Source organism: Gorilla gorilla, chromosome 7, assembly GCF_029281585.2.
Source record: "Gorilla gorilla gorilla isolate KB3781 chromosome 7, NHGRI_mGorGor1-v2.1_pri, whole genome shotgun sequence".
NCBI lineage: Eukaryota > Metazoa > Chordata > Mammalia > Primates > Hominidae > Gorilla > Gorilla gorilla.
Genome location: NC_073231.2, coordinates 59,072,929 through 59,099,252, shown reverse-complemented (window position 1 = coordinate 59,099,252; position 26,324 = coordinate 59,072,929). Strand labels below are relative to the sequence as shown.

Genomic DNA, 26,324 nt, shown 5'->3' with positions numbered 1-26,324 from the left:
TCACATGTTGACCAAGGAAGTTTTAGGCCACAGGTGTGCTGTCTTCAAAAGGCAATTCCAGATGAACAATAGAATTGTAACATTAGAGTTGTAAGAGACCTTAGAAGTCATTATTCTTTTCATCAAAGTGGGTCATTCACTTTAGTAAAATTGAAAGTGGATCTTCTAGAAGAACCATATATTCTGTCTTTGGTGTTCTCATCTTTAATAACAAAAACAAAAATGGAGTTAGTAGATGGCTTAATATCAAGTATTTTCAATGCATAAAATAATTTCTTGGATCCTCTCCATGACTTGAATTACCTCTATTTCTCCTGAGTGCCAGACATTTCTATCCAAATCCCTGCTAGACATTTCTCCCTGAAAGACCTATAAAGGACCGAAAACTTGACATATCCCAAACTGAAAGCATCATCTTTCTCACTCTACCTGCTCTTTCATCCACCTAGTCTCTCAAGCCAGAAATCCAGGAGCCATCCTTGACTGCCCCTTGCTTTGGTCTTTACATCCAATTAATTTTCAAGTCCTACCACTTTCTTCTTATAAACCTGTGAAATCTCTTCACTTCTCTTTGCTCCCATTAGTATTGCCTTAGTTTAGGTTCTCATCATTTCTTTTTTCATTGCTGCAACAGCTTCTTGCTAGTATCCCTGCCTCTAGTCTTATCTCTTCTGAGTCATTCTAGGTTACACCATAGCCAGGGTGACCCTTCCAAAATTCTGTTACATCACTTCCCTGATTAAAGTTCTTCAATGACCTGCAAAGCTATCGAAATAAAGTAAGGTTCTTATGATCCACCTTCTGCATTTCCTGCTCTGCTTCATCTTCTGACCTTCTTGACATCCTCTGGTCTAGCTGGTTGGGACTATAAGCCTTGCCTTGAACAGTTAAGCTTTTTGAATACCTCCAACCCTTTGGACTTGACCTGTCAGACACCCAAAGGAGAGAGAGCCATCCCCTATCCCAACTCCAATCATCCAACTCCAACAACACAATTTGCCTACTGATGCATCTTTATGGTCCTGGAGGAAGGTAGTCTTCTTCTACTTCCCTCCCAACCCTGTTTTTCTCAGGCACCCCACCTCTGTTTATGTTTCTATTAATGCAGTTACAATGGAAGTGTAACAGCTACCGTTATCATAGCTAACATTTTGAATATTAATGACAAGCTCTGCTAAGCATAAATATATATTACCTCATTTAACCCACCTGAGAACTTTGCATGATAGATATTAGTACTATGACCCCTCTTTTACCTTTGATGACATAAGGCTTTTAGAAGTTAAGGAACTCACTCATGTTACACAACTAGTGAATACGGAGTGGGAGTTGGGCAATGGTAGTCTGATGTGAGAGCCAGTTGTCTTAACCCGACTTCATTGTAATTGTGTGTATACTTTGTGTGTTCTTACTCCTCCTCCCAAGACTGCAGGTTCCTTGAGGGCAGGAGATCATGCCTTTTTCATGTTTATGTCTTTGGTGCATGGCGCAATATCCAATGAATGTTGAATGAGAAAGAATAATGAATCGATTTCCAAAACATCACCTATGAATTGAGCTTTCACAGAGATATAATCATTAACATTCTTATGTTTCATGGGGAGACATGGGTTTAACCTAAAAATATATCAACCCCCATAACCATTAAAAGGAATTTCTAAAGTGCCTCTTCACTCACTCATGTGACTACTCTTCCTCTTCAAGATGATAACAGTGTAGGGCACCTTGGTAATCACTGGCTGTTTTGTGGTTGATAATTTGGGGTGGGGCTGTCTAATCTTGGAAAGGTATTTGCATATTTCAACACTATCAGTCTAGAATTTGGTCAGGACTCCACCTGGGCCTGGGCTACCTTTCCGTGTTTCTACTCTGTTATTCTGTAATGATATGGAATAACATATCATATATCATATCATAATTAACATAATTAATGATGAGTCTCTCACTACATTGCTTCACTGATGAGACAGATTTTTAGGTCTTATGATTCATCCATCTTTATCATTCACTCAACAAACATTCAGTGAGTATAGACTTTGTGCCAAAGCTTGTCTTAGGGTACTGAGGACAGCGATGAGAACATACAATCCCTGCCGGTGAGGACCCCATTGTTCAGCTGGATGCTTAGCAATGGTGCAAACATATAGATGGCTCACTCCAACTGCAATAGAATAATTCTTTCTGAGACACAGAATTCATTGGTGCAGGACATCAGTGTAAACTAGAGGCAACAGCTGTCCTCCCAAAAATGGCACATTAACATTTTGGATTTTGAAATAGGAAAGTATTGATAATTCTGGAGAATAATTGTATTAGTCCATTCTTGTATTGCTATAAGGAACTACCTGAGACTGGGTAATTTATGAAGGAAAGAGGTTTAATTGACTCACAGTTCTGCAGGCTGTATAGAAAGCATTGCAAGGGAGGCCTCAGGAAACTTATAATCATGGCAGAAGGTGAAGGGGAGGCAGGCACATCTTCACATAGTGGAGCAGGAGAGAGAGAGTGAGGGAAAGGTGCCACACACTTTTAAACAATCAGATCTCCTGAGAATTCTGTCACCAGACAGCACTAGGGTGATGGTGCTTAACCTTTAGAAACCACCCCCTTGATCCAATCACCTCCTACCAGGCCCCACCTCCAACACTGAGGATTGCAACTCAACATGAGATTTGGTTGGGGACATGGAGCCAAACCATATCAATAATTGTGCTGACTTCATTTATGCTTAGTTGTTCTAGAACTTCCATCTGCTAAGACAGATGAGGTAGAGAACATCAGTAAATGGGGACACACATGTAAAGAAATCAGCCATAGTAAAATATTTTATTTTGTGTTAGGGTTTGGTCCATGTATATCCCAAAGTATGTTGTTAGGAAGAGGAAACAAATCTCTTAGTAAATAATCCAAATGTTTATGATTATGATAACCTCAAACAAATTACTTCACCTCTCTATTTCTCAATTCTCTCTTGTGTAAAATAAGAAGTTTGAACTATGTAATTCCTGAGATACCTGCCAGCTCCAATGGCTCATGAATGTGAAGCTTATTCAGCCTGATCCTATGGATGGGAAGGGACTTAAAAATTCACTTTATGGTCTCCTAATTCACTAGACTTTTCAAAGTAATCTCTCTTTGCACTCTCCCATTCCACATTTTTCAAACTGTGCAATGTTATTTGTCCCAGACCATTATGGTTTCAATAAAAAGGTTGTAATGACAAGGCTATTCCATTGGCAGCCTAATATTCGATGCAAACAAGCCTCCGTTTGAATTTAGATATTGTCATGTTGTTTACTGGTTATATAACTTTCGACAAGCAACCTCCCTGAGACTCAGTTTTCTCATCTGTAAGTTGGGAATGAGAGTGATGTCTATCTAACAGTATGGTTGGGAGGATTGAATGACATAACGCACTGAAAAAACACAGCTTGTTGTTTGATACACTGTAAGCACTCTAGATATTAGCTTCTAGTATTATCACTAATACTATGAAAGATTCTATGTAAAAAGTAATAGAGGACAGATGGTAAAATGAATTGCAACCAGGGGCTGGAGTACAATATTTGAAAATTGGAATGGGGCAATGAATGTGAACTACGGCATGCCCATCCTAAGCACCTGTTTGCTTTCTCCCCAAATGTGTTTCCTTTCACACAGACCCAGCCCTGTGGGGCCCAAAAGGCCTGGAAAGGCTGACACAACTTTGCAAGGAAATGACTTCATTCTCACCAGGGGCCTGAGATGACTGGGAAGTCATTTGAATATCTCATGTGAAGGGTTTACTAAGATTAAAATGGTTATGAATATTTATTAGACAGTGTAAATCTCATTCATCTGGACCCAGACACATGGACAAAAGCTCAGAACAGTGAGCAATGGGAAACACTATCCCGTGAGGGCTCATGCCAGGCTCTGCCTGCTTGGGTTCAACATGGCAACCGAGGCATAGGCAGTGCCTGGGCTACCTGAGCATAAACTGGCCTTGCCTGGGCATTGGACCTCAGCAGAGAGCTAACTGACTTCTTCATTTTTTGAGGCTGCCAGGCTGAACCGAAATCAGATGGATTCAATCAGCTCTCATGTATTTATATAAAAAATGAACTTGGCCCTCCCAGAGCAAGCAGAGTTTGTATCCCAGCTCTCCAGCTTGGTATGTAACGGAGACCTAGGGGACACTGCTGGTCGATGAGCCCTCTGATTTTTCCCACCTAAACTCATATCAGCATTGGCAATAATTCACCATTTGCCCCTTTAAGATCTGATGAAAAATAAATTCATTTCTTGCTTCTTTCTAAGCTGCAGACTTGCACTTGGTCATAAGCCCAGTTTGCCATGAATGCCCCAGTGCTGGAGAAGAAAAACTGAGCATAAAGGGACACATCTGTTTTTTTTTCTGGATTTCACTTTGTTAAAAAGAAAAAAAGGTTAAAATTGGTCAAGTAATTTTACTTTTTAGGGTCTCAATTGTATCAAGTGGAAACAATAAGATATCTGGTATATGGGGCTGTTGCAAGAATTAATCACAATTGCCCTTTTTGGTAGTGTCCAAAGGCCAAATAGAAAAGTGATTAAGTGCACAAACTCTGAACCCCGATGGCCAGCTTCCAATCCCAGCTCCTCCTAACCTGCCATGGGGTCTTGAGCAAGTTGCTTAAATCCTTATTACCCTCAGTTTCTCACCTGTACAGTAGGGGTGATGAGGGTCATAGGTGAGTACTAGTTGGTGCTCAGTAAATGGGAATTGTTTCTTAAGAAAAAAAATCAAATCAGGCAAATACCCAGGATACTGGGTCAAAAGATGTACTGTCTTTTGTAATAATTTGTTATTGAGGTAAAATATATATATATATATAATTTAACATCTTTTCCATTTTTTAGTGTACAGTTCAGTGGCAGTACCTACATTTATATTCTTTGTTCCCCCTTCATCCTCCCTCCCCACTCCCCTTCCCCTCTCTGGTTAACCACCAATCTACTCTCTATCTTCATGAGATTCACATTTTTACCTCCTGCATGTGAGTGAGAACATGAAATATTTGTCTTTCTGTGCCTGGATTATTTCACGTAACATAATGGCCTTCAGTTCCATCCATGTTGCTGCAAAGGACAGAGTTCATTCTTTTCATGGCTGAATAATATTTTGTTGTATGTATATAAACTCTATTTTCTCTTTTGTAACTTTTAAGTTCAGGTACATGTGCAGGTTTGTTACGTAGGTAAACTTGTGTCATGGGGTTTTTTTTGTACAGATTATTCCATCACCCAGGTATTAAGCCTAGTATTCATTAGTTAGTTTTCTTGGCCCTCCCTCCTCCCACTCTCTACCCTCTGAAAGGCCCCAGTGTTTATTGTTCCCCTTTATGTGTCCATGTGTTCTCAACATTTAGCTCTCACTTATGAGTGAGGAAATGTGGTATTTGGTGTTTTGTTCTTGTATTAGTTTGCTAAGGATAATGGCTTCCAGCTCCATCCATGTCCCTGCAAAGGACATTATCTCACTCTTTTTTATGGCTGCATAGTATTTCATGGTGTATATCCAGTCTATCAGTGATGGGCATCTAGGTTGATTCCATGTCTTTGCTACTGTGAATAGTGCTGCAATGAACATACACGTGCGTGTATATATACGCACGTATATATACAGTATATATACAGTAATATTCCTTCGGGTATATATACAGTAATAGGATTACTGGGTCAAGTGGTATTTCTGTCTTCAGGTCTTTGAGGAACTGTGACACTGTTTTCCACAATCTTTGAACTAATTTACAGTTTCACCAACAGTGTATAAGCATTCTTTTCTTTCCACAACTTCACCATCATCTGTTATTTTTTGACTTTAATAATAGCCATTCTGACTGGTATGAGATGGTACCTCACTGTGGTTTTGATTTGCATTTCTCTAATGATCAGTGATGTTGAGCCTTTTTTCATATGATTGTTGGCCACATAAATGTCTTCTTTTTAGAGGTGTCTGTTCATGTTCTTGCCCACTTTTCTATGGGGTTGTTTGTTTTTTCCTTGTAAATTTGTTTAAGTTCCTTACAGATGATGGATATTAGACCGTTGTGGGATGCATTACATGCAAGAATTTTCTCTCATTCTGAAGGTTGTCTGTTTACTCTGTTGATAGTTTCTTTTGCTGTATACCACATTTTCTTTACCCATTCATCTGATGATGAGCACTCAGGTTAATTCCATATGCTGGCTATTGTTAATAGCATTGCCATAAACATGGGAGTGTAGATATCTCTTTAATATATTGATCAATTTCTTTTGGCTATATACCCAGTAGTGAAATTACTGGATCATGTGAACATTCTAGTTTGTGTTTGTTGAGGAACCTCCATACTGTTCTCCATAGTAGCTGTACTAATTTACATCCCCTCCAACAATGTATGAGGGTTCCCCTTTCTCCATATCTTTGTCAGCATCTACAAGATGTACCCTCTAAAGGCTGCAGCATTTGAGGCCATTACCAGGTTTCCTCCAACTAGAAAAGTATACAAAAATACAGCTGAGAACCCTTAGCGGTATGCACTATGGGTACATAAGTGCAGACGGTCCTCTGCAAAGACCTCTGAGATAGTTCAGTTGTGGTTGAGAAGCTCTGAGAAGTCACTTTGTTTTAGTGATCCTACCTATTATGTTTATTATATTCTCAAGATATAAGAAATGAATGGGGGGTTGTTGGTGAATCCAGATAATAAAAGCCCCAGAATACACTATAATAGTATCCATTAGTGTTGTGTAGACCAGCTATGGTCCCCAAGTACCTTGATGGGGAAAAAACAGTTGGCAATGCATTGCAAGTCATAATATATAAAATTACACTGAAGATTCTTTTGTCAGTGTATTGTTTGTTTCTCATAATTAAAAGCTCAGAAATCAGCAACCAGGTTGAAAACTAGATGAAAAATTGGTTCCTTAAGGAAGAAGAGGCACTTTAAGGATGAGTTAAGTTAGGGTAATTTACTAGAGAGGAAAGAAAGTTGGTAAACAATTTGATTAGAGTCATCGTAAGAAGGCCAAGGATCCAGGAAGTTCTTTCTCCCCAGAATACAGAGCAAGGGCCAAAAGGTTGGATTGAAGATGAAGAAGTATGAGGCAGGACCTCAGACTCAGGGTTGTAAAGGTGAGGGATAGGGCAAAATTTAAGGGGGCACCAAGAAACTCAGTAATTAAATAAATAATATTGTAATAAAATATTTTAAAAACAATGCAAAAAAATTCTTGATGAACAAAATATCCAAATTTTATTTATTTACTTTGTAAAGAAAGCATGCTTACATTTGCCTTTTATTGCTAGATTTTTTTTATTTTGATAGATTTAGGTTGCAGTTTTGTTACATGGTTATATTGTTTAGTAGCAAATTCTGGGCTTTCAGTGTAACCACCCCTTGAATGGTGTACATTGCACCCAATAGGTAATTTCTCACTTCTCCTCCCCCTCCCACACTCCCACCTTATGGAGTCTCCAATGTCTATTATTCCACATTCTATATCCATGTGTACATATTATTTAGCTCCCATTTATAAGAGAGAACATGTAATATTTGACTTTCTGTTTCTAAAATATCAAATTTTTAAAGAAGGCAGGATCAGTATTATTGATTTTCCTTTGGCTTCAGGCTCCAACTTGGCTCAGAGCAGCACTGCTCAGACCAATCAGATTTCTCAGGGGAAGAACCTTAAGTTGGCTGCTGGTCAATTATAGTACAGTACATAATACTGCACATATATAGACTCTTCAGCTGCATAGTCTTTATGGTTCTCAAGCATTTCCATGTACGTTTTCTTATTTAATGCTCATAACCATTTGGCAGTTTCAGTATCACTAAGTTACTAATGACATAAAAATAGTTTCAGGAGGAGAAGACACTTTCTAGTCAAGAAGCAATATGACTCATCAATGGGAAAACTTGGCTCAGACTCAGAGCTTCCAATTACAAGCTCATTCCAAAGGCATCTGAAGCCAGTCACTCAGCCCCTGAGTGGTTAGATATTTCAAAATATCCATGGAGCTTCTGAAAGACTGCAAGTGGGTTTCTTGGCGGAGAATGAGCATGTGCATGCGCGCCATGAGTCACGGTGGAGGGGATCGGCAGTCTGGGCTTAGTGCTTCTTAGAAAGAGCAAAGTCAGCAGGGGGAGCTGCTCAATGTTATCCGGCAGAACCGTATTAAGCACCATGAAATGCCTAGCATCCCCTCTTCCGGGCACTGTGATAACCCAGAAGACCTCCATATTTCCAGCACCCTTAGGGGAGCTGGGGCCCACCTGGAGAGCCCTCGATGGGGACTGTCTAGAAACATCTTAATATCAGCGTCAATAACTACCAGTTGTTAGGTGCTTTTGTGCCAAGTGTTTTGTATACACTATTTCTAAGGCCTGCCGTAGTCCCACAAGGGTCTATGTTTGTACATGGGTACTATGTAACAGTGATGGAATTATTCCCTAGTCTGTCTGCACATAAGGACTATGCTTTCCCACTAAGTCCTACTTATGATCTCATTCCGACCCTGCACTCAGTTTCCAAAGTCTTTTTCAATCAAAAGCTGAATCACCGGTATGCTGTTAAGTGGCAAAGTAGTCGCAGGGTCTAAATTCAAGTTTGTTTCTACGTTTTTTCTTCAAGTTCCTCTCCCAGCCAAGAGGTAGAGGGTGGCTCAGTGTAAACAACGCAGCCATTCCGTGTGTATTCGAATGGGACTCAGGCAGTGATGCGTGTGCATTAGAAGTTGGGTCCACCAGAAGTTGAGATGATTCTGAAGGCTCAACATCCAGGGCCTATTCAGTCCTCGATGTGAGTGGGAGAAAGAAAGTGGAGAGGGACTTGTTGGTTCAATTTGAAAGTGAAAGGGGTGCTGACCAATTGACGAGGCTTGTTATGCTTTAATGGAATGAATCCGAGTCTCCATTCCTTCATGCACTCTGTAATACATATACTAAATGGTTACAGTCATCTGTCCTTGTGTGTTTCCTCAAGGTTCCAAGGTTGCATTCCTGTTCTGAACTCATGATCTCAGAATGACATCTCACAGCAGTTCTCTCACCTCCAAACCCCTCAGGCATTAAATGATGAAAAAATGAATGTTACTAGGATATTTGACCTTCTTTCCTTCACAATTGTGAACATGAAGACACTGTCATATTTACTTTCTAATGTAGAAAAACACCCCAAATCTGTTTGTTCTTAGAGGACAGGTGCTTTTCCACTTGCCCTTGTTTCTGGGAAGGTGTTCGGCTGTTTCTTGTCCCCTCACACCTTGCAGTAATTTATTTGATGGATATACGCTGAAGACAGCAGCTTCTTCAAATGTTACCAGTCACTGCTGACCTGTGGCAGTCTCTAAAGGGCTAACATTGCAAAAGCCCCCACAGCTCTGTGGTGTGATTTGGCAGTGGGAGATGAGCATTAAGCAGGTTCCTTCTTCTGATTAAAACCCCGAGGCCGTAGGTGGGATATAACTCTTCAAACTATAAATAAGCCCACTGATTGAGGTTTGCTTTTGGCTTTTGCAAGAGTGTTAAAGAGCTTTTTACAAGTAGCAGGAGGTCTGTGCCTCATTCAGTTTGATTGTCCTCAGTTATAAGAACTTGTAGCATGAAAGGGGAAGATTTCTAATGTATCCATGGTGAATACTGGTGAGGAAAGAAGGGAGGAGGCAAGCCAGGGAGATGTTAGGCTTCTCACCAGGGTCATGAGGTAACCCTGCCCCCAAAGCCTATTAAGAGAAACCCAAGAAAAGGTTTAACAGTCTGCCCTTCCCACCAAAACATTTCCTGAATCTTTCTGGTGATGATCAATTTTTCTTTTGAGTTTGAGAATGAGTAAACATAAACTGAAGAGAAGGACAGTTATTACAACCATAAAAGCAAACAATATTGAGTGCTTACTAAGGCAGTAATGCTCTTACGTAAGCACTACTAATAGCCATATTTTGCAGATGATGAAATTGAGGCTCAGAGAGGTTAGGTGATCTGTCCAAGGTCATACAGCTGGCAAGTAGCTAAACCTGGCAAGATCTCAGACCTAATTTCTCAGTTAAAACACTATGCTGCACAGCTTATCACTTATCACTGGAACTCATTCACCAAATTTGGGGGCTGCAAAATCAGACATTAATGACAGGTCTCCATGAGCTATCGTAAGCAAGCCTTCACCTGTCACTTGAGGTCTCAAAATACTTTGAAAGGACCTCATAGCCCAAAAGACAAATCCTGTTGCCACATACTTCAATCTCACAGAAACCTAGCCAACCAAATGTTCAAAATCCTTACCCAATGTCTGCCCTAATTATCTGACAATAGGAACAGTGATGACAAAAACAACTTTGATTTTTCTTTTAATTCCAGCCCAGCAAAGGACACTGGATATTGCTTGAAATGTTTTACAAAATTTGGTCCTAATCTAAACCTGATTTAAGATAGCGATTGAAGGCATCATTTCTGCCTTGAATTGAAATGAGTGTTCATATGGAGACTTTCTGTTGGCAAACAGAATCTCAGCTCAGCTGCTACCAGTGTTGTGACCTTGGCAAGATTTGTACTCCTTTTACCCTTGTTTTTCTCCTTTGTTTGGTAATAATATGTATTCTGTAGAACTATGAGGACAAAATGAGGTACTAGAGAAGAAGAGGTCAGACAGGCAGATAGTCATTTCCTTTCTTCCATAAGTGAGGTGGTTTTCCTATTTTGACCTAATCCAGAGCCTAAAATGCTCAAGATATGATTTCTCATTCAGTGTAAAGAGCTGATAAAATACAATATGTCTCTGCTGTGTGCTTCTGAAAAGCTGTTGATTGATGAGGGATGAAGTTAGGAGAGTTTATAATGTGCCTTGATTCTGGCTTCCTCGACCCACTGCATGTGTGTATGGTGTGCCATGTGTGTCAACCAAATAGTTCTTTGAATATTTCTTTTATTCTCCCTTCTCCCTCTAACAATCTCCTTGTCAGATATACTCTACCACTCACTCTCTAATTCCACTTCATCCAGGGCTCAGCTGCTTTCTGCCCACCATCAACGTGCCCTTACGATTGCACTCAGGACCTTACAAACTTGTCTGTTAGAAGCCATCTTTCCCAGAGATTGGATGGGAGAGCAGTTGGGTCTCGGCTCAGAGATAACACAACAGTGTACATCCCTGCGTGCCCGGGTGGCTGCCCACCAGGAAGATGTCAGCCATTACAGGGCTCTGAAAATGTCGTTACAAAGGCAGTGTGGGCTTGCAGTGAGGGGGCTCTACTGACCTGGAGAACAAGGTTTTATTGACAGCATATCTTTCCAGGCCAGCTGCTCCTCTGAAATTCTCACTTATAAACTCAGAAGTTAAAAAGACATAACATTCATTAGCTCGTAGATAAAAAAGTATCCTCTGATGGCTAGAAATCCAAGGGCCTAAGAATAACTTCTTCCTTCTCAAAGCAAGTCCCAGTGAAGGCAGCCAATGCTAAGCTCACTCAATTAGTTGATTTGAAATTGTGCTGCAATCCAGGAGCATGACCTATGTTTGCTCTTCCAAAGGTCAGTGTCAGTAAAAGAGGGCATGTAGAAAGGGCGTTTTAAAAACACAATGGTGCCTGTATGCTACATTCACTGTTGGATTTTGTAATAAGCATAGCTGGCTTCCTGAATGAATGCATTGCAAGTTATGAGGCCTTTTCCTGCACTGAAGCTCTTCTGGGCTATTCATTGCTTTCCCCAGTTCTCAACAAGCCAGGAAAGCAAGTTTTGTCCCCTTCATAAGGAAGATACTGTAGAGCTGAGAAGGAAAGCCCCTGGCACAAGCCCAAACTCCAACTCCCAATTCCTGTGCCCAGAGCCTCACCTCTATAACCACCTGCCAGCTCCCCTGCCCTTTCGTTATGGTTCCCAGATAATCACTTGGAACAGTGATATACAGAACCTTAAACAACCACTGGGAAAGATTAAGTGCCCATGCTTCGCTCCAGTTGTAAATCAAGCTCCAAAGCCATTTATTGTGAGTGTTCTATAAAGCAGTAGAAGTTATTGCCACTATCCTGCAAAATATAACGTCAGACAAGAAAGTAAAGATAGGGTAAATTTTGTTGTGAAGGTTTTAAAGTGATGTGTTGTTTTTTCTTCGCACATTCTTTCTGTTTCTCACCATTTTTCTCTTCTCTTTGCTACTATTTCTTCCCTATCTCCAATAGTCCCTGATAAGTATCTCCAGATCTAATTTCAAATATGGCTTTCCCATAAATAACAGCAGTGCCTTTCTGGATTACAGAGTGTTAATGTTAATAATGCTCCCAGGCATTGAGCACCTCCCTGAGCATGTGGTTTCATTTAATCCTCATGACAATTTATGAAGGAGATGTTGTTATTCTCATTTTAAATAGAGGGTATTTAATCTCGACAAAATCGCAAAGCTCGTTAGTGCTTTGATCTCTCTCTCCTTCTTCATGCTGCCTAATTATGTTTGGGGCCTGCTGTCAGGGATTGTGCCACTTAATCTCTGATGACTCACAATTTGTTGCAAAGTTCTTACTAAAGAATCTTCATGGCTTCCTAATAAAATTGGTTCAGTCTCTTTGCCATACATTTTGGCACATAAAACCTTAATCATTCAGCATTACTTTCCTTATCCAAAGGACATCTTCCACTTGAGTCAAACGATTCTCCCCACTCTCCCCTTCTGCTCCTCCTGCATCACAGCTCTTCCCACCTTCGCGTATACAGTTCCTCCCATTCAGTCTTCATTCTTATAATGTGGGGAACATGGCCCTACATGAGAAGAGGCCTCAAACCCAGCGGGGAAGCTGGGACCTCAGAGGAATCATCCTGCAGGTCTTCTCTAGCTTTAAGGAGAAGTAAGAGTGAGCAGGTGAAGGGAAGGGAGTGTGAGGGAGACTGCTTGAGACAAAAGGGCACACCATGTAAGGGTCTTGGAAGAAAGAGCTTGCCAAGCTGGGGAAACCTCAGTTGATTCCAGTGAGCACAGAAAATAAGGACCCACATAGTGACAGTTGAGGCTGAGGAGGTGGGCTGAGGCTGGAAATGGAGGAATTTGGGCTTTATCCTAAGGACAAATCAAGTTCTGCTCATCTTTCCAAGCTCATATTCACACAAAGGATTGGAATAGATATGAGCATGCCAGTCATTTAGGAAAGAACACAGGAGGGATCAATGCTCCCTCAGCCATGGCAAGGGATGCTCCTCTTTACCTTACACTTTCTTGTGCTTCCTGGAAGCTCCTGGAGACAGGGAACTGTGTCTTTTCTCCTTGGTATCCATGAGTACAGTGCAGGGGGCAGTGATGTCCTGTTGGCTGCCTGACTTAGGGGGAGAAATCTGAAACAATGAAAAGCCCAAACCAGGGAGACTCTTTCTAGACTCTTCCCAACAACAGCATTCCTGTTGAGTTGACTGGAGTTGTGTGCAATTGAACTTGAGAATGAGGGAGGAAGAGACTAGGATGCTCCTGCCTAGCCCTTGCCTACTGATCCACAGCATGGCCTAATGGAGAGAGAGAGCACATTGTCGAGGCAGCAGTGGGAGCAAGGGCACCACCTGGGAGTCATGGGCTCTGCAGGGGCTGTGTCCGCTATGTGACTTGAGCTCCGGGTGCCAACTTCCTCTTCTGATAGTAAGGATGTGCAAGCACATGACTCATCGCTTTCTCTCAACTCACAAATTTTATATTCTTTGTGTGTCATTGTGCACAAGACAGAGTTAAGAAAGGCTTCGACGTTACAGAAATCTCCACTGTTCAGGATGCTGCTTTTCCATGGAGTGCTTGGGGAAGGGAAACTTTGTGAATGGCTTTTTTGTACTCAGTGTCCCCTTTCCCTGACAGGTTCGTGTAGATTCTGGTGAATCTCATGATTTTCTGAGGAGTTAGTCTGTCCTATAATGTTATAGTATGCATCTTGATTAGTATGTCACACCACCATGGGTAGGGTATTTCAGTTTGATATTTGATCTCTAAAGTTTTCTGAAATAATACTGTAATGCCTCATTTACTTTAAATCTTTGTAAGAGAAGAGTGCATTCCAGAAAAATTAAATTTCCAAGTAGTTGAGGTCTACATTTTAAAGGCCAGTTTTAAAATTTTATTTTATTTAGGTCTGGTTCAAAACACACAAGCATACAAAAGAACTTAAGAACTTGAAAAAGCAAAAATAAAATAAAATAAAAACGAGGAAGCTAACTTTGGAATGTATTCCGTACTCTCTTCCCTTGTTGAATTAATACTTTCTTCATGACGCATGGTGACTAGAGTGAATTTAAATGATTATACCCTGGGCTGTGAACCAACCATCCTGATGAAGATTCTTAGAGAATTATGAAGAGCTCTGTTCCCAGCTACATGACCCATACTGCCATGTTTTATAAGTCTTTCTAATATCTTTTTGTTGTTGTTGTTGTTACTTCTTTCTCCTTTTAGCTGTTAATTCAACTTGCTGTTAATGAGCCTGCTTTGAAAACTCCTCTCTTTCTAATTTTCTGTAGATTAGGAAGCCAGAAAACTGAGCTTGTTGAATTATGTGTTATAGGTGAGAACCCATGGGGAATCCCAATAAATAAAGTAAATGATCTGTAGCAGTGCATGAATTTTATAACATCTCATCGGTATGCTTGGAAATGTAGTTGTGCCCAATGGACCAGCAGGCAAGCATGAAGTATCTTCCACTGCAGCATCTGTTTGGAGCTGTACAAAACGGAAAACCTAGGCAGTTTTTCTTCCAAGGTTTCTCCAACCTTGGATTCATGTACTATGTCCATCTCTGATATTTGTACTTTTCTTCTCTCTAATACTCTCCCCAAACTAACAGAAAGAGACTTACATCTTCATTTGAACTTGAACTAAAACCCATTTTTACCAAAGTGGTGTCAGTCCTTTGTATTTTCATTTTTAGACTTTTTGAGGTATTAAAGATAAGGCTTTGTCTTTGAGCAAGGATGTATTGGGGAGGGGGAGAGATAAAGTAACCTATCTTTCTGTTTATCTTTTAGTACCTTCCTTGTCTTCCTTCCATACTTACTCTAAGGTAGTGAAAATCCAAATAGTGTTGCCACCGGGCCCATTCCCTTTGATGCCCTCATCTGAGCTACCTCCTGTTTATTTTCAGGGTGGTCATCATGATATACATGACTGTGATCCTGCTACCATGGCCACAATTTTCATATTTATACATTTACATTTATACTGCTTTGGTCCCTCCAGTACCCAGATACTCACAGATAGGGACAAGGGCAGGGACATTGACAAGGGCCACCAGCTCTACAACATCATAGTGGGGGAGGGAAACATGGGTCGTACTTTCTTCCCTCAACTCTGCAGTGGTCTACGTGGTTGAAGCTGTTGAATAAGTGGCACCCCTTAACCTGGTTTATTCTTTTTTTATATATATACTTTAAGTTCTGGGATACATGTGCAGAAAGTGCAGGTTTGTTACATAGGTATATACGTGTCATGGTGGTTTGCTGCACCCATCAACCCATCATCTACATTAGGTATTTCTCCTAATGCTATCCCTCCCCTAGCCCCCAACTCCCCAACAGGCCCTGGTGTGTGATGGTCCCCTCCCTGTGTCCATGTGTTCTCATTGTTCAACTCCCACTTATGGATGAGAACATGTGTGTTTGGTTTTCTGTTCCTATGTTAGTTTGCTAAGAATGATGGTTTCCAGCTTCATTCATGTCCCTCCAAAGGGCATGAACTCATCCTTTTTTATGGCTGCATAGTATTCTATGGTGTATATGTGCCACATTTTCTTTATCCAGTCTATCCGTTTGACCCAGCAATCCCATTATTGGGTATATACCCAAAGGATTATAAATCATTCTACTACAAAGCCATATGCACACGTATGTTTATTGCAGCACTATTCACATTAGCAAAAACTTGGAACCAACCCAAACACCTGGTTTATTCTTAACCCCAGGATACTGACCTTTGCTCTACATTTGGCTACTGTGAATACATGAATCTCTTGAAATGTAGACACGTGCATTTGGTGGAAGAGGAGATACCCAGCTTCTATCAGATTATTAAGAGCTTCACAACCCAAAGAAGTTTAAGAATCACCATATTATATTCTCCTTCTACTTCTTAACTCAAGAGTATAATTCTGTGGCATATTGGGGAGGCAAATATCCTATTGGGATAGTATTACAGAATGACCTTCAAATGAATTGATTGCTCTATCCTAACTATGAAGTGTTGCATGATTGTAAGACTAAGCATTCTCATAGAAGAAAATAATGAAAATAAAGGAAGTGTAAGGACATTAAAAATTATCTCATCACTTAGATAGAACCACAGTTTACAGTGAGAATTAAGATATATTTTGCTCTCTCACACATACACATACAATTGAGCATCCACTGTGTATAGCTTTCTGAATCTAGATGGGACAGCACTGTGATGAGAGCTCAGGTGCTGTGGCTAGATTGTCTGGGTGTGAGTCAGGGCTCCATCACTTTCCCATTGCCTGAGCCTAGACAAGTTAATTTAAACACTCTGTGCCTCAATTTTCTCACCTATAAAATAAAGATAATAGTATCTACCTCTAAGGGTTGTATTGAGAATTAAAGGAGCTAATACAAGTAAAAGTCCATAAAAATGTCTGGCCCCTTATTAGCACTCAATAAAGGTCAACTATTTTTGTTATTCTGCTTTTTTTCACTTAAAATTATATTGTGGTCACTTTATTAGGTTACTAAATATTGTCTTAGTTCACTTGTGTGCTACTATAACAAAATACCTGGGGCTGGGTAATTTATAAACAACAGAAATTTATTTCTCAGAGTTCTGGAGCCTGGGAAGCCTAAGATCAAGGGGCTGACAAGTTACGTTGTCTGATGGGGGTTATTCTCTGCTTCCAAGATGGCGTCTTGTGGCTGCTTCTTCCAGAGGGCAGGAATGTTGTGTCCTCACATGGCAGAAAGCAGATAGGCAAGTGAGTCAAATGCTGGGGGAAGCCACTTTTACAGTGACCTTACTCCCTTTCCTGAGGGGAGGAGTCCTCATGATAGTTTAAAATTCAATCCTGGACATTAGGCTATTTCCAATTTTTCACCAATATAAATGTCTTTATATATGAATATTCTCCCACATCTTCAATTTTTATCCCCTAAGATTAATTCCAAGAAGTGGAATTAATGAGCAATAAAAATGTTTAGGGCTCTTGGTCCATGCAGTTTTCCAGAAATGTTGTTCCATCTCTATTTCCACCAGCAGTCTATGAGAGCACCTATTTCTCCTTAGCACTGCTTTTGGTCTGAACAAGTATTATTTTTTTCTTCACTTCTCCACTTTCTCTTCTGGTTTAGAAGTTTATCTATTTCTATATTTTACATGTTATTTCCAAAATGTTAATATAGATGCTTAGCAGTATATTTTGCTTAAAATATACAAAATCAGTCAATTTCTCTATTCTCATCCCGAATAAAAATGCTTCAGCTCGACTCTGAACTCTCCTATCTTTAAAATCACTGCCTGCTGTCTATTGTTACCGTTGTATCATGTATTCAACACCATGGTTACTATTATTGTTTGTTATTACTTGCAATGAAAGCCTGTGCAAATTTATCAAGGTGTTTTACCAATGTCTGCTCACTATGAAGCCTTGCACCCGACTCCCCTTTGTGGGTTCATTTCCCTTCCTACTGAAGTAAGGGACTGTAGCTAGTAAACTCTCTTAACAACCTGTGTATGCTTGAAAATGTCATTTCTCCTTTTTGCTTAAATTATGTCAGCATGTATTTGTTATAAATTAAAATTATTTGCCTTGAACTCTCTGAAGATGTTAATTAATTGCATTCCGGTTGCTTTAGAAAGCATGTTGTCAGTCTAATTGCTGTTTCTTCATAGTAATCTGGTTTTTCTCTCTGGTGGCTTTAAATTTTTCACTTTGTTTGTGGTGTTCTGTAGTTGTGTTAAGATGTTTTTGATATCATTGTTTTTTAATCCTGCCTGACACTTGATATGCTGTTTCACTCATTTTATTTATTCTTTCAACAAATACTTATTGAACACATACTGGATGCCAGATGTTTCCTAGATACCAGGAGTACAGAGCTGAACAAGGAAGAAGTTCTGTTTTCAAGGACCTGAAGTACTCATGGAAGAGTTTATAGTCATATGCTCAGATTTTCAATCTCAGGACTCATGCATTTCTGTAGTTCTAGAAAATTATCTTTTATCTCTTTATTGCCTCCCTTTTATTATTTCTATCTTCATATGAAATTCCCATTTGTCTGTTGCCAGAACTTCTCATTCTATTTTCAAGACTTTTAACTTTTCTTTCATATTTTCTAAGTTTTTGTCTTCCAGTACAGCATTTGGGAAAACCTCTTCATCTCCTCTTCATTCTCTCCCAGTTCTGCACTCCAGTTCCCTAATTTTCTTTTAAGCCATATCTGGTCCTTTTTGTTTGTTTGTTTGTTTTAAGAGATGATGGGGGTCTTGTTATGTTGCTGAGGCTGGTCTTGAAGCCCTGGGCTCTGAAGAGCCTTCTGCTTTGGCCTCCTAAAGAGCTGGAATTACAGGCATGAGTACCTGTACCTGACCTAAGTCTCATCTGTTTTTAATTCAATGTCTATAGTTTTTATTCTTATAATTTCTATTTGAATATTTTAATACTATTTTTCATAATGCTTTATTTTTATCTAAAATATTCTATTTTTTATCTTTGAATATTTTAAACATACATATTTTAAATTTTCTTCCAGATTATTCAATTAGCTATAGTCCTGGATGTAATTTCTCTACCTCTTTTGGTTGTTGACTCTACCATGGCATTTAATTTTGTCATGTTGTTTGTGGTTTTTGTCATAAGCTCATTGTGGTGGGAATGATCTTCTACAGAGTCTCTAAGTGAGTCCTCTGCTGTTAAAGCAGCCCTATTACCTTTCTGTGGCCTCACTAATTCTGTACCCATTTTTATATTGCTTCCTTATGCAAGGATTTCTATACCAGATATTGGGTATTGCACCAATTAGGGAAGGTTAAGGATTAATTTTTGGTTTTGGCTCATTATTTCCATCCATGGACCTGGATGAAAGCCCCATTCTGTGTCATGCCCAAAGACAGGAAGGCAATGTTCTCTTCACTCCTGTTACAACTAGGATTCCTCACTTCCAGCTCCTCATTTTATGTGGGGAGACCAGTTTTAGTTTCAGTCCCAAGGCCTTGACTTCCATCTCATCACTATGGAAGTGTTAAAGCCCTAACTCCTGAGAGGTAGATCTAGTTAATTTGCTCCATAAGGCTTCAAGACCCTCGTTCCTCGATGAGTCCTGCTTATTTGTGACTCCTGGAGATTTCTTAGTTTTGACTCCAGTTATAAATTAACACTTTTAAATGTATATTTATTCTACATTTCTGTTTGATTGGGGAAAGGTTAATGCTTTATGGCTTTAGCTTATGCTGCCACCTTAAGCAGGGTTTCTAATATAGAAAAATAAATGTATTTTTGCATATTTACCTTATATTTATTCACCTTTTTTCTTTCATTTTCTTGAGTCTCAAACATGCAATCATATCATCTGAAAGGTTGATAAAGTTGTTCTCTATCTTAATAAAAAAGTTATGCCTTTAATAATTTTTGCATATAGTCTGTCATAAGATGATAACAGTGTGTCAAATTCTTCTAATGTAATTGCATTTTTATCAATCTCTCTGTAGGTTTGCTTCCTTAAGTACTATACTATTCTTTATGTATCCAGCATTTATTATAGTTTCTATCCATATAAAATTATGCCATTTATCCTTCTAATGATTCTGACTTATCATATATTAACATTCTGTCTCTACATACAGCTCTTTTTTGTAGAGTTATCTGCTCTGCCTTTGATCACCTTGTTTCAAGCTTTTCTGTATTTTGTTTTATACACATTTCTTATAAGTTATAATTGTTGTGGATGATGTTACTGTTTAAAGATTTTTTCTTTTTGCTATTTATGTGCTTTTTGTTTGTTCATTTTTGCTGTATACATTTTACTTTTATTTGCTGTTTTTCTGGCAATATTCTAAAAGATAAGTTTGTTAAAAAAAATATAAGCTTTGTGCTTTCAATGACAATACTGTTTAACTTAGATTTCTCAAAGACAATCCTAGATCTGTGCTAAATTAACTCTTACAGTAAATACAAAATTAGTAGTTTTAAAACCATTTGAATTAGTTCATTTGGGTTTCTATTACAAAATACCATAAACTAGCATCTAAACAACAGAAATGTATTTCTCACAGTTCTGGAGGCTGGGAAGTCCAAGATCAAGGTACTAACAGATTCAGTGTCTGGCGAGGGTCTGTCTCCTGGTTCATAGATGGTACCTTCTAACTGTGTCCTCACATGGTAGTAGGAGAAAACAAGCTCTCTAGGGCCTCTTTTATAAGGGCACTGATTGCTCTAGAGCCCTCATGAGCTAATCTCTTTCCAAAGGCTCCACCTTCTAATTCCATCACCTTGGGGGTTAGAATTTGAACTTTTGAATTTGGGGGTTGGGGAACACAAACCTCAGACCATCTCTTGTGGAAGATAAGAAGTGTGATACTGTTTCCCTTTATACTAGTTTTTCCTTTACTTACTCTGTGTTATGGATGCCATCATTTGTTTTCTATTAACTTAAAAATAAAAGTGATCTTTTCATTCACTTAAAAAAAACTATTGTAATCAATTTTATAACCATTTAAAACATGCTTAAAACAAACATTTAAACCCATCTCTGCAACTTATTCATTTTTCTGCTCAATGTCTGTTTTTCCACCAAGATTTTCCCATTCTGGAAATGTTTGATGTGTTTTTCATTGTCCCGGTGTAGATTTTTCAGTGGCTTATTCAGGGGCTTGCCTTGGCAGGAGAATTCTGCATGCTTCAGTAGCTGAGGACCTGCTTGTGTTGTTTTCCCATGTGAAGGGTGAGCTGATGGGGCACAGGCTCTCAGGCTTTATCCACAGAAGTTCTGCGGTGGTTTGCTAGCTTGCCTCCCAGCACTTTCACTTGCTGAGGAGTCTGAGAACAACCTGATTTTGATGTGGATTTTTTTTTCTGGGTGATCTGATTTTTTTTTTCTTCTGGATGCCTGTAAGATTCTCTCATTTCTTCTTCTTCCTCTTTTTCTTTTCAGATCCTGAAAAATTCCCACTGCATATGCGTGGGAATGGTTGTTATTCTGACATTTTGTTTTCTTGGAACATAATGCAAACTCTACATTCTCTACCTAGAGCATTTCTTTGTTTCAGCCAACCTTTCCCATATTGCTTCGGCTGATGACTCTCTTGTTACTCTTGTTCAGCAGTAGTGCTATACAGGTCTATGCAGTTCCTCCTACCAGGGTGACCCTCTTCACATCAGCTTCTTAAAGTTCCAGAGATGGCATATCCTCTGGGATTATTTAAAAAATGACAAATTAGAAAATTTTATTTTATTTTCAAATATTTTCTCTTGTTTCTTATAAGAAATCTACTTTAGAGGGAGAAATATCTTCAATCTTCTCTCCTTCAAGTTTTTGCTCTGCTGTCATATTCTCAATGAGACTTACCTTGACCACTCAAGTTAGCATTGCAATCCCTCTTCCTACTTGTACTCCAGATTCCCCTGATGCTATTTTTTCTTTTCCATACATCCATCAGTTTCTAAAACATTGTATATTTAGTATTTTGTTTAACCTATTTTTTTATGGTTGTCTTTCTTTCACCTGTACCCTAGCTCCACTAGAATATAAATTCCCAGAAGGAGAATAGAGATCTTTGTATGTTTTGTTCCCTGATATAACCAAGTACCCTAAACATCCCCTGGCACAGAGTAGGTGCTCATTAAATATGTATTGGATGAATGACTAAATTCTTCAGTGTGAGTAAATATCCAGGGATTTATTTTCTGTTTGCATATATTTACAGAAACAGATGTGTTCTTCTCTAATATTCATTACAGGCATGTAGAATGGAAATATGGTAGATCCCTTTGGAGACTGATGTGGATCCTTGGCAAGCTCTTTCAAGTTCTGATAGACATAAGAAAGGAAAAGTGCACATTGACTATAAATTGGTGTCATCCTTCCAAAGATTCTGAGCCTCACATGAGGGATGAGAGATGGAATGATAAGTAACTGGAATATCATCTCTCTCCTGCACAACTGCCCCTGTGTGTTTGCTCTGGGTGCCTAGAGTTTGCTTAAGTAGTAAACCTTAGGGATTTCCAGTGCCATCAGTGGTGTCAAAATTCTAGCAGCTCACCCAAAGAGGGTTTTACTCACTTTCTCTTATTAAGTAATAAATATAGAGAAGTTTGTTGTTAACTGAAATGGAAAGATAGGGCAGCTCTTACTTTCTGGAAACAGGAATGGACTATTCATAAGTTAGAATGATTCTTCCCATCTTCCTCAGCCTACTCTTGCTCTTTTTGGAAGCAGTACTCTTCTCATCTCAATTAATCAATTAATTAATAAATTACTGCAAGAAAACTGAAGATTTCTGCTGTTCTTCTTTAACTAAAACACTTTCCAAGATTCAGTTTAAAAATTATCTTAAATATAAATATTCACCAGTCTTTCCAAACAAAATTTAGTCTCCCTTACTTTGAACCTCCCAAATTTTACTGCTATGTCTCTTGTGGTACTCCGCATAATCATCCTTAAATGTATCCTTAAGGAAGTGTGTGTTTTCTCTCTCCCAATACTTTATAGGCACCTAAGGAACACGAACTGTCTCAGCTATGCATTGCTACATATTATTGCTTGCCTTTCCTATTTCTTATGATTCTGTATGTTGACTAGGTGGCTTTTTCTGGAAGCCCACTCATGTGATGCATTAATTTGGGAGCAGGGAGAGTGTCATTTAAGTACTGAGCTCAGCTGGAATAGGTGGGATGGCCAGGCTTCTCTTTCAGCCCAGGTTTCTTTAGGGTTAGGATTCTCAGGGCAGTTCTTCAAGAGGGCAAAAGCAGAAGCTTTGAGGCCTCTTGAGGTCACAGCTCCTGCAGTGTCACTCCTACTCCATCCTGTTGACCAAAGCACGTCTCAAGACCTGTCCAGATACAAGGGGTAAGGAAGTCCATTCCACCTCTTGAGGGAGGAATTGCAAAGTAACATTGCAGAGGAACATGTAGGTTGAAAGAAATTGTTGAGTCTTTTATTGTTTCAAGATCTATCCTGTGCCCAAAATAATTCACACTTCTCTCATATGCAAAATATAGTCACATTCCACCAAAAGTCTCACCTCAATTTTTGGTGTCAAGCTCAAAGGCCATGTTTTGCATCAGATCCAGAAGTGGACAAGGATTCTCTGGTGCAGTGTCTTGAGAGCAGTAACTCTTTTTTTTTTTTCAACTTTTATTTTAAGTTCAGAGTTACAAGTGTAGCTTTGTTACATAGGTAAACTTGTGTCATGGGGGTTTGTTGTACAGATTATTTCATCACCCAGGTATTAAGCCTAGTACCCATTAGTCAGTTTTCTGGCCCTCTCTCTCCTCCTGCACTCCACTCTCCAATAGTCCCTAGTGTGTGTTTTTCCCTCTATGTGTCTATAAGCTCCCACTTATAAGTCAGAACATGCAGTATTTTGTTTTCTGTCCTTGTGTTAGTTTGCCAAGGATAATGACCTCCAGCTCTATCTGTGTCCCTGCAAAGAACATGATCTCATTCTTTTTTATGGCTACATAGTATTCCACAGGGTAAATGTACCACATTTTCTTCATCCAGTCTATCATTGATTGGCATTTAGGTTGATTCTATTTCTTTGTTATTCTGAATAGTGCTGCAATGAACATACATGTGCATGTTTCTTTATAATATAATGATTTATATTCCTTTGGGTATTAATGTGGTTTGGCACTGTGTCCCCACCCAAATCTTTTCTTGAATTGTGCTCCCATAATTCCCATGTATTACGGGAGGGACCTGGTGGGAGATAATTTTAATCATGGGGGCAGTTTCCCCTATACTTTTCTCATGGTAGTGAATAAGTCTCATGAGATTGGATGGTTTTATCAGGGGTTTCTGCTTTTGCATCCTTCTCATTTTCTCTTGCTGCCACCCTGGAAGAACTGCCTTTCACCTCCCACCATGATTCTGAGGCCTCCCCAGACATGTAGAACTGTAAGTCCAACTAAACATCCTTTTCTTCCCAGTCTTGGGTATGTCTTTATCAGCAGCATGAAAATGAACTAATACAGTAAATTGGTACCAGGAGTGGGGTGTTGCTAAAAAGATACCAAAAAATGTGGAAGTGACTTTGGAACTGAGTAACAGGCAGAGGTTGGGACAGTTTGGAGGGCTCAGAAGAATACAGGAAAATGTGGGAAAGTTTGGAACCTCCTAGAGATTTGTTGAATGGCTTTGACAAAAATGTTGATAGTGATATGAACAATAAGTTCCAGGCTGAGGTGGTCTCATATGGAGATGAGGAATGGATATCACTGGGTTGAATTGTATTTCTGCCGCTAGGTCTTTGAGAAATTGCCACATTGTCTTCCACAATGGCTGAATTAATTTACACTCCTACCAACAGTGTACAAGCAGAGAACAGTAATTCTTGATCTAGAGATCTGTGGACTAAAATGTCAAGCCATCTGCCCATACACCCAACATACCATAGCATGGATAATTGCAATAGGCACTTCTGCTCACAATAAGGAAGAACAGAAAGCACACAGCAGCTCCTAGCTCTCAACAATTTTGAAGTCCAGCTGGGCCATATTGCCTACTTTAGGGACAGAAAATGTTCTTTGATAGGAGATTGTTTCTGCATTTTTGAAGTGATTTCCTGGTTTATTATTCTCCTTGGCAATTTGCTCTGTCCTCTGAGCTCCTGGTTCTCCCCTCTGAGACATCTTTTCTTTTCCTTAAGAAATAACCTATGTACACACACACACACACACACACACACACACACACACACACACACAGTAACTATGTGAGGATGTGAACATGTTAGGTAACTTGATTGTGGTAATCATTTCACAATGTATACATATATCAAATTATCATCTGTACACCTTTAATATGTACAACTTTGTCCATTTTACCTCAATAAGAGAAATAACCTATGTTTGCAGCTGAGTAGTGTTCTACAGAACATTGAAGGCCCAGAGGGCTCTTTGCGTTTTGGACTAGCAGTCTATTTTGGTCGAAGCTATTAGTGTTTTTATCATTGTGACTCTCTTAAAAACATTGTGAGTTTCCTATGAGTCTTCTCATTGTTCATGCCATGCACCATAAGCCACATCTATTCTTGTTTTGAGATAGACTTCTCTGTATTTTAGGTGGATAGCTGCTGTGTGGCAACACCTTGAGTTTCTCAGATGTTCTTTTATCTAGCTGATAGCATCTACTGGGCACCATCTAAAAGCTTTCTGAAGTTTTAACAAAGTCCAGCAGCCATAGCTGTGATTTGGTGTTAGGACCATCTTATACATCAATAATTGTTTGCTATCAGGAGAAACTGACTATGTGAAAGAGTTTTATTTTCCAACCCAACAAGTCCTGGCCTTATACCGCTCCTCTAAAGTATACTAACAAACTGAAGAGTTTCCTATTTATAGTTCATCTCACCCTAACATAATTTATCATACATAGAAAAATGTGCCAAATAATGCTTTCCACTTTCTGCCGATCCACAAGTTTATTAGGTACACTTGCCATGCTCTACATTATCTCAGAAAACACTGTTGCAAATGTACCACCACTTCATGACACGAGTTGCCTTTCCCCAGCCTTAGAGATTTCCCCAGCCCGTAGAGATTTCCGTACTGCTCTTCCAGCTTTTACTATTTTACTATTTTACTATTTTCACTGCCTTTCAGCCTTCATTTGCAACACAGAACTAAAACCAATGTCATATGTTTTAAGTCTTTGTTACAACAAAGGTACCAATTTGGGTCTGTTGTGTACTTTTGAATAGCAAGCTACATCAAAACTTAGTGGCTTAAAATAACAGTGGTTCATTATTTCTCATGATTATGTGACTTGAGTGCTTATTTCTCATGATTATGTGACTTGAGTGCCTGGTTCTTTCCTGACTTTTGGTGGGTTCACTCATTCAATTGCATTTAGGTGTAGAGTCAGCTGTTAGTTGAGCTTAGCTTAGCTGCAAGAGATGGAGAGCTTCAGGTAGTCTTTGATCTTGGTCTTCTACACAGTATAGTGGCCACAGAGTTCCAAGAGAGAAAGGGCAAAAGTTGTGAGGTCTCTTGAAGTGGACTCTGGAACTCACAGATTCCTGGTACCACATTCTATTTGTCAAAGAAAGCTGCATAACTAGCCTGGTTTGAAGAAGTGCAAGAAGCCTCTACCTCTGGGTAGGAGGTGCAGCATAATCACAGTACAGAGGAAGATGTCACCTGAGAT

At 39.4% G+C, this 26,324-nt stretch overlaps 1 protein-coding gene across 1 annotated transcript in view; it reads left to right on the top strand.

Moving 5' to 3' along the window:
- Positions 1 to 26,324, top strand: part of CLVS1 (clavesin 1) — a 216,372-nt gene that overhangs the window by 12,425 nt on the left and 177,623 nt on the right. The window lies entirely within an intron of this gene.